Source organism: Panthera tigris, chromosome B1 (genome assembly GCF_018350195.1).
Source record: "Panthera tigris isolate Pti1 chromosome B1, P.tigris_Pti1_mat1.1, whole genome shotgun sequence".
NCBI lineage: Eukaryota > Metazoa > Chordata > Mammalia > Carnivora > Felidae > Panthera > Panthera tigris.
In genome coordinates, this window is record NC_056663.1 from 48,022,439 (window position 1) to 48,031,641 (window position 9,203).

The 9,203-nt window shown below is 43.1% G+C and overlaps 1 long non-coding RNA gene across 1 annotated transcript; it reads left to right on the forward strand.

Moving 5' to 3' along the window:
• The first annotated feature begins 2,138 nt into the window (after positions 1 to 2,138).
• On the forward strand, positions 2,139 to 2,962 carry LOC122237631. Its single transcript, XR_006216218.1, has 2 exons — positions 2,139 to 2,570; positions 2,672 to 2,962. It is a non-coding gene; the product is annotated as an uncharacterized LOC122237631 (long non-coding RNA).
• The last annotated feature ends 6,241 nt before the right edge of the window (positions 2,963 to 9,203 follow it).

Sequence of the window (9,203 nt, forward strand, 5' to 3'; positions counted from 1 at the left end):
AATTATCATGCCTCATTTTTATTGAAATCTTAAAGAAACCATATTCAAAGCTATTACTTTATGTCTTTCCAAATTAGCCATCCCAAATAACCTTACCAAGTAACTTGGGATGTTGACGAAATTGATGTTACTTGGATATTCATTGCATTGCTCCCGTGGTTCAGTCTAGCTGCCCACCATCTTTTCAGGGGTAACGGCAGCCACTTTAACCGCTGCATAGGTGACTAGAGAGTGTGACAGTGGTGGCATCAATAGCAACAAAAGAGTTTTGGGGGGGGGAGAATAAGTCATGGTGGCTCGTGTCTACATTCTTTTTGCTGACATATCATATGCCTTTGGGCCTCATGGGAAGCTAGAAACAGAGAGAATGAGCTGGAAATTCTGGTGATTTGGCTGCTGAAAGAGAGCCCTAGAATTGTTGTGATGGATTTGTATCTATCATATCTACCTACAATGGCTTCAGGAGTTCCCTCAGTCAGGCATGTGGATTGAAGACACCTGTTATCAGATTCAAAAGAGGAAGATAATAGATCAGAGAAATAATTCAGTAATGCAAAAGAAAATCTGAGAAGTAGAAAGGAAAGGAGAAAAGATTGGAAAGACAGAGACCTAGAGAGAGAAAGATTCATTTACTTTCTCTCCTGAGACAAAAATCTGATCAAGCTTATTAAATGGAAGAAATCTATTATTGGAATCAGGTTTCCAGGAAAATGCTTCAGAATAAAACTGTATCTTACCCAAGTAACACCTTTCTGTCTGGATGAAATAAGCATTAACAAAGATCCAAAGATGGGAAACAGGGAAAGATCTTCGGTCAACTTAAGAGATTCCTTTCATCCTTTTACTGTTCATACTAACAGAAAAAGCCTTTCCTTGGGCAGGCAGGGATAACATTTTAATTTTTTTTAAGGAATAGAACGTGCATTTTAAGACAAAAGGCAAAAGCTTTGACAAATGTCAGATGCAAGTGTTTGACAAGGAGTACGCGTTGAGTGTTAATGTCAATGTATTTCTTTTTCTTACTATCCATTTACTTTCTCAAGTCTTGAGAAAATGCCGCCCATACGTTGATGGGGAAAGAAAAATCTCCAATTAAGTTAACGTGGAAGGGCTGCCTATCCAGGCAGCTGGAAGAAGATTGAAAAGTTCAGTCAGAGCACTCCCTTTTGTTCCTACCAGAAAATGCGTAGAGTCAAGTCTGAAGGTCTGGACACATCTGAATGATAGGTAAGGATAGAAACGAGCAAGAAATAGAAGGTCCACAAGCAAAATAGAGGTAAATCATGTCCTAGAAACAGGTCAAGGTGACTGCTCTGAACATAGTGTGTATACATGCCCAGGTAGGGGAAGAAGAAACTCCCCTTTCCCCCCACTACCCAGTAAAGGATTCTTGTAGCTGGTTTAGGAATAACATTGGCATGAGACAGATTAACAGAGGTTAAAACAAACAAATAAAAAAAAACAACCTTTTTTTTTTTGTGGGCACACAGAGGTCCAATATTAAAATTGTTAACCAAAGAAATGACTTGGTGGGTAGTTTTTATACATTTTATTTATTTTTTACGTGTATTTATTAAGTTTGAGAGAGTAAGACAGAGAGAGAGAGAAAGGCAGACAGAGAGAGAGAATCCTAAGCAGCCTCCACACTGTCACTGCAGAGCCCGATGTGGGGCTCAAACTCACTACCAGTGAGATGATGACCCGAGCTGAAATCCAGAGTCGGACACTTACCCGACTGAGCCATACATTTTAGACAAAGAAACAATAAATTTGTGAAGAATTGGGAGGATAAAGAATATAGGCATTTGGGAACTTTAATTAATAAAGAATTCTAAGTGGAATTTAGGTTAAGGTAGTCGATGCGGAAAAGATAAAGGTGTGTTTCTATAGCTTTCTTGGCTTTAAAGCCCGTCTCTGGTGATGAGAACATTTTTTTTTTTAATTTCCTAGTACAGTGAAAGTATTTGTCATATGGGAGATTTGTTTCCTGCTCCCAGGGGGACTAAGGAGGGTCTGAGTGTCCCTGTACCAGCCGTTTCCCCGGGAGCTTCAATTCAAAATAATCACTGTTTCATTGTGACATGTTCAGGGGTGACCTATCCTGAGACCCTACACCCACATGCACACCTGGACACAAACTCAAAATGTAATTCAACTCATCAGTTGGGAGTGGACAATTCAGACTCTTATCTTTCAGATAATCAAAAGAGAAGACTCTTCATTTCCTTAGATAATGACTAGAGAAAACATCCCAAGTTGCTCCTGTATTGTTAGGATTTAGGTAGAAGAACTCAGCACGACCAGTAAACGTGGAAAAGATGTAGCAGAAGCCCAATTTGCTGTTAGCATTAATTAGTCTGAAATGTAGATCTAAGGATGTCCCTCTGCCTTTTAAAATAGTTTTTTTCTTTGGAAATATTGAAAAAATAATAATTCATCGATAACTAACCCCATACGCATGCTGAGAATGATGGCAAAATCTATAACTACAAAAAAGGACTATGCTGCAAGGGGGGGAATGCAGAAGAACGAAAAAAAAATGAAGAAATTCTTTATCCAGCACGTTAAAGGTACAGTGTCTCCACCTGCTGTAGAACAGGAGGATTCAAACCCTCCGTCACTTGGTGTTTGTCCTTTTTCTCTGATCTTAATTTTTCTTGCTTTCTTCAAGCTTATGCTTTAGAGGAAGATGGACTTGTTCAAGGTGCCAGGAGGCCACGGGCTTTTCTCTCATTTGTGGACAGACATCATTCGTGAAGCAAGAACGAGGTTGCTGTTTCCACGCCCCCCACCCCACCCCGTCCACAGACCACCACCAGCTAGTTCATTTCTAGGCACTTGTCTCTGTTTATTTCACACGTTTTCCCTTCAAGGCCTCCTGATTTTTACTTTTCAGAAACTTGCAATTCGATCCCAGTTTCACAATTCTGGCAAATATCAGAACCTCGTGAGAGCAAAGAGATTTTGATTTGGTGCCTGTTTCTGGGTTTAGCCTACAATTTCCTCAAAGGGGAGATAATAAAGGAGATGTTTCCTTTAGATCACAAGAAATCCAAGCCTGGAAGATAATGTCTCTGAGAAAGTGTATTTGGTCAGCGATGAGCCGGACTCACTAATTACTGGAGTGTGGTCCCCAAGGTGACCCAGCTCATCACTGCATACAGTCAGACAAAAGCTGCCAGGCAAGTCCTGTCTCCCAAAATATGGTTGCTAATTTTGACACTAGCCAGAGTCTATAAGACTTTTTCTTTTTGCTCTGTCTTTTGCTGAGTACAACGTATCTGCTGCCATCCAGGCAAGGAAATTGTGTGGACCCAGCTTTGTGGGAATTCGTAAGGGTCCCAAGGGTCAGTCTCACCAGACTTGGGAGTTGAATACATAAAAGTACCTCAAGGGGCACATTCTCAGCAGACTTGTTCTCCACAGTCTGACATGCCATCTTCCCTCCAGAAATACCACTCTCCAGTACTGCCAGAGAAAAGAAATCTATGCAAATATTTCCCATATGCTAAATAAAACCCAAGGTTCCCATGAGCAAACTTCATTTGATACAGGGTATTCCTTAACCATTCCTGTCTCAGTGGGCCACAATTTAGAGAAGGAGTCATGTCTAATAGATTTCTGGAATGAGTCGGGGCATTGCGGGATGAGTGAACTCGGAATATACCAGAGTGATTTTAAAGAAGCCTGAGTTTTTGCAAGAACCAGGAATGGGAAGATGGCTGACCTCAGTTTGGGTCTCAATTCTGCCACCAGTTGGCTGTTAACTGTATGACCTTGAACAAATAATTTATCCTTTCTGAACATAGAAATCCATAGAATAGAATTTCTCATCCACAGAATAGAAATGATATTTCCTACCTTACAGAGTTATTTCAAGGACTGAGATGAGCTTGTGAAACAACCCATAACTTGCAAAGCCCTTTCCACTCTCTTATTGTTATTAACAACAATATTTGAGAAAATCCATAATATAGTCCCCATCAAAGATATTTCTTCTTTTAAGTTTATTTATTTTGAGAGAGAGAGAGAGAGAGAGGGAGCACAAATGGGGGAGGGGCAGAGAGAAGGGGGGAGAGAAAAAGAACACCAAGCAGGACCCGTGCCATCAGCACAGAGCCCAACGTGGGGCTCGAACTCACAAATCACGAGATCATGACCTGAGCCGAAACCAAGAGTCAGACGCTTAACCAACTGAGCCACCCAGGGTGCTCCAAAGATATTTCATGATATAGAGCATTGAGGAAACACAACACATGCCCAGAGGACCCCATAACTCCATAAGCCCAAAAAAAGAAAAATCAGTTAATCAGAATAGCTAGTTTTCATACCAGTGGAAAGCATAGCTATTGTTGCCTTCCTTACTCCCGGATACCTGGAGTCTCGAGGTTAGCAAAGATCAGAGCCTTAAGCTAATATCTACCAGGTGCCATGAAACATCTTCCTTAGACACCCAAACTCTTTTCCCAGAGGCTGTCTAAATAGTGTAGACCGGCAGTACATAGAGGATCTTGAAGGCTTATGTAGGAGGTGGCATTACAACCCGAGACAGCTGCTCAAATGATAACCTTACAGTTTTTGCCCTGGTAGGATCAGAATCTTCCTGATTGGCCAGTCCTTTTATACCCAGCGAGGAACCTCACAGGGGGGAGGCAGTGGAGGGAAGGCTCAGCTAATTAAGAGACTGTCTCAGCAAGAGGCTTTGCTGGTGCAATTGATCTTTGGGGGCACAAGCTCTTGCCTCCAGCCTTGGCCTAGCTGCTGCGTTATTAAGTCCTCTTCCTCCTTATTGAAGGAAGAGATGTTGGGGGAGAAAGGTCTCTGTCCTCAGAATGGTTGTTATCAAGGTCAGTGCCGAGCTGGGCAACATTGAAGCCGGAGGCGAAAGAAAAATCAGTAACACGGAGCCTGCCTTTATTGAAAATTTTGATAATTGGTTCGCTGTGGAGTTTTCTACATTAATTTTGCCCTTTAAAACTATTGCATTAAAACAGTATTTGTCTCCACGACTGGGTTTTTTGGCAGCCCCTTGTGAATGCCTTGCTCGCCCCGCCCTGGTCACAGCCCTGACCCAGGCTCTCCATCCTCAGAGGAGAATGCAGGTGACCAAATGCGGGCACAGGTACCTGCCTGTGCAACTCAGTCACTGCGATGGTCGATTTCTTGTGTCAACGTGCCAGCACCACAGGGTTCCCAGCTTAAACATTATTTCTGGGTATTTCTGTGAGAGCCTTTCTGGATGAGATTAGCATTTGAATAGGTGCACTGGCTGTCCTCCCCAGGGTGGGTGGGACTCACCAAGCTGAGGGCCTGAGCAGAACAAAAATCAGAGAAAAGAATTCACCTATTTTTCTTCCTACCTGCCTGCTTGAGCTGGGGCATCCATCACCTCCTACCCTTGCACTGGGATTGACTTCCCTGCTTCTCAGGCTTTGGGACATAGTCTAGAATTCTGCCATCTGCTTTCCTGGGTGTCCATCTTGCAGAGAGCAGAACTTGGGACTTGTCAGCCTTGGTAACTGTGTGAACCCATTCCTAATAAAGTGTCATATGTATACGTGTGTGTGTATGTGTGTGTGATTTATATTATCTTATGTATTATTTTGTATATAAGATTATATGTGTATATACACATATATATGGTTATTTATTTATTGCTTGTATTTTATCTATTGCTTCTATTCTATGGCTTCTGTTTCTCTGGAGAATCCGGATTAATATAATCACCTTCCAAACTTTGGGGTGACGAGGGCACCCCTCCAAAGATTCCAAGCCAAGTTGGAATGGGAGATCTCCCTTTGGATAAGAATGAGGCTCCCTCGTGGGGAAGGGTGGGGGGTTAAACCGGGCCGTGTCCGGCCAGGCACAGGGCTCCCTCCAGCTCCTCCCCTGTCCCAGCCACAACTGAGGGTGGCCGCGCACTTCTCTGCTCGCTTTGTGACAGGAATTGACTGCCCCAGCTGCCCTTCTCTTCTACCCACACAAAGGCAGCAAACTGAGAACCGAAAGTATCCCTTCAAACACTGCACCTGCTAACGAACTCGAATGCCTCTAACCCCTCTAGGAGAAGGGGATCTGATAATACATGCACGGCCACATCCCTAATTGTGTTACTGCCCTCATTTCAGAAGCAAGCAGCAGGATGCAGCAATCCAGGTTTCCTCCGAAGGAGACTCCAAGCCCAGTTCAGCCACGTGATACAGTATCGTTAATGTAGCCTAACTATTTAATTCCTTGTACAGACGTCCAAGGGCAGGGGGTGGAAACTCAGATTCTAGTGGGTTCCTTGTCCCAGACCACTTTCTCCTCTTGTATTTTTAACTCCTGTGCCTTCTTTTATTCCTCTCTGCAACTCAGAGAGTCTAATTTATGAAGAGGCAAGAAAGTACGCGTTGTACCAGTCTCGGACACTTGAGCTGCCAGATCCGATTTCCCTGGTAGATATGGCAGATTGAAGAAAGAACAACTGTGGCTGAAGATTAGATTTCATTTTCTCCACGTGTTCCAACACTTGACACAGTCCCCGGCAGGCGGCAGCTAGCCTCCTGCCTTTAGCACAACTGGGGGAGTTCCATTGGCTCCCACAGTGGGGAGGCCCCTTTCTCCGTCAGGTCAGACCTTCTCTGCAGGCTTGTCACTCTCTCTCCATAATTCCCAACAAGTCCTGTCTGTCCTTGGAGAAAACACTAGGAAGAAGGCAGCGGTGGTATCTTTGGGAGGCAGAATGGGCTAGATGGGGCACACAACGACTTCGACTAAATGTTACACTGGTTTTCTCTAACTCCTGATCCCATCATCCCAGATTCCACTGGCTAAAGGGTTTTGCAAGTCAGTTCAACAATCACTCTACTCAGTTGGTGCATCCCAAAAGGCCCTCTACACTCTCCATTCCTATCACTTTGCTCTGCGAGAATAATTATACTTTGGGTAGTCATTAACACCTTAGTGTGAGATGCCATAAAAATCCCTTCAGTTTTAGAAGGAAAGCAGAATATGGAATGTATGAAAGCAAGGGGACATTTTGTACCAAGGAAAGTGGAAAGGAGGAGAGAGGACCATTTTGTGGCCACTCACCTGTGTCAGGCACAGTGATGGGGAAAAGGGGCAAGGATTGAATATTACAAAATGGTGGGTTTTTAAAATTTCTAATGCTTATTTTTGAGAGAGAGAGAGAGAGAGAGAGTGAGAGACAGAATGTGAGCAGGGGAGGGACAGAGAGAGGGGGAGACATAGAATCCGAAACAGGCTCCAGGCTCCGAGCTGACAGCACAGAGCCCGATGCGGGGCTTGAACCCACGAATGGTGAGATCATGACCTGAGCTGAAGTCGGACACCTAACCGACTGTGCCACCCAGGCACCCCTTGCATATTATAAAAATAAATTTAAAATTAAGAAAATAGGGGTGATTCGGTGGCACAGTTGGTTAAGCATCCGACTCTTGATCTCTCGGCTCAAGTCATGATCTCAGTTTGTGAGTTCAAGCCCCACATCGGGTTCTGCACTGATGGTGTGGAGCCTGCTTGGAATTCTGTCACTCCTTCTCTCTGCCCCTCCCCTTCTTGTGCTCATTCTCTCTCTCCCTCCCTCTCTCTCTCTCAAAATAAATAAATAAACTTAAAATTAAAAAAAGAGGGTATCTCCTCAAGGAAAGACTGAATGGCAAACAGAATTTTAACAAAAGCAACAAAAAGAACAAAAATGAGGGAAAAAATTCTATAGCCAATGGAGATAAAATAAAGTTGCAATGGTTTCTGCTATATGGATATAGTATAGAGTCCCCTTTTATTTGCTTCTGCTCCTTGATAGGAGTTTTCTTGCTAAAATCATCCTATATTTTGGCTTGTTTATTCTCAAATCTTATAACATCTTAGCATTTTAGGAAATCTGAATTGGACGCAGGGGCCATGGGCCCTCTTTGCCCTTCCTATGCCTCTTGCCTCCTTGCTCATTCCAGCATCCAGCTGGAGGGGTAGCTTGGCTCTCAAGAGGGCTCCTTGAATGCTCACTCCTGCCTCTGAATTTGGAGTAGCTTCACCTCCTTCCAAGGTTAAAGAGATTTTGGATCCCACTACTGTATCCAAGAATTCTACCTGAACACACCTCCATGGCCTACATTTATCTGAAGATAAGGCTCATAAGAAAAAGACACTGCCCCGAGCCTTTAGTATCAAATTCCACCACCTGCAAATGGGAAAAATTATATTGGTTTTAGTTTCTTGTTCTGCAAGATGAACACATTTTCCCAGAAGATGCAAGTTTTTATATACTTTCCCGCTATTATTTTATGTAACAGATTCTTCTGAAACCCTAATTTGAGATGCCCAGATTTCCATTCAATTTCCATCTTTAAAAATCAAGTACCCATTAGAGAATTCTGCCATTGCTCCCAGGGGACTGGAATGGAAATGAATAAATGAACTTTTAAAGATAATTGGCTTCCCACATGCCCTCCTGTTCCCTCTTCTCTATTTTTTGACAACCCTTCTGGGAATTGAATGGTAGAACATCTTGGGATTCTTAGGGTGTATGATGTGTGGCAGAGAACCAGTCCATGGAAATGACTCTCTTAGGAATTGAGGTGTCCTGCCCCGGGGCTGCTTCATATTGGTGGAAATTAACTAGCTCTGTTCAAACACCTGCTTCTGACCTTATTCTGCTAGATGCCCCCCCATCCATATTTCTGCAGCACCCCGTTCTAGGTGCTCATTCTTACACCATTCAAAACATGCATTTTGAGTCCTCAACTCAAAAGGTTTTCCTATAACTTATTTATCCTAAGATGCCTTTTCCTACACGTTCCGATTTAAAGTGATGAAGTGAATCGTTCACAATCTGTTTTCAGGAAACCCTCAGGACACGTAACCCACTCACTTAACAAATATCTGTGGATCACTAACAATTGAGGCATTCGTCCCGCTACTGAAGACAGAGCCTCGAAAGAAGCAAATAACACCCTTGCTACTAAAGAGTTTGTGTTCTAGCAGAGGGAGTTAGAAAATAATCAAGGAAATGAGCAATATTAACTTCAAATTATTCAAAGTGCTGGAACTAAAATATGCAGGGGTCGGTGCAAGAAAGCATCTGATGAAAATAAATATTTCCTGTAAGACAGAATAACAAGAGGTTTCCCATTTTAGGTCTGGCAGGAAAAGAAGGCAACTCTTGGAAAGGTAACTTTTTAACTGAGATATAAAAACGTATA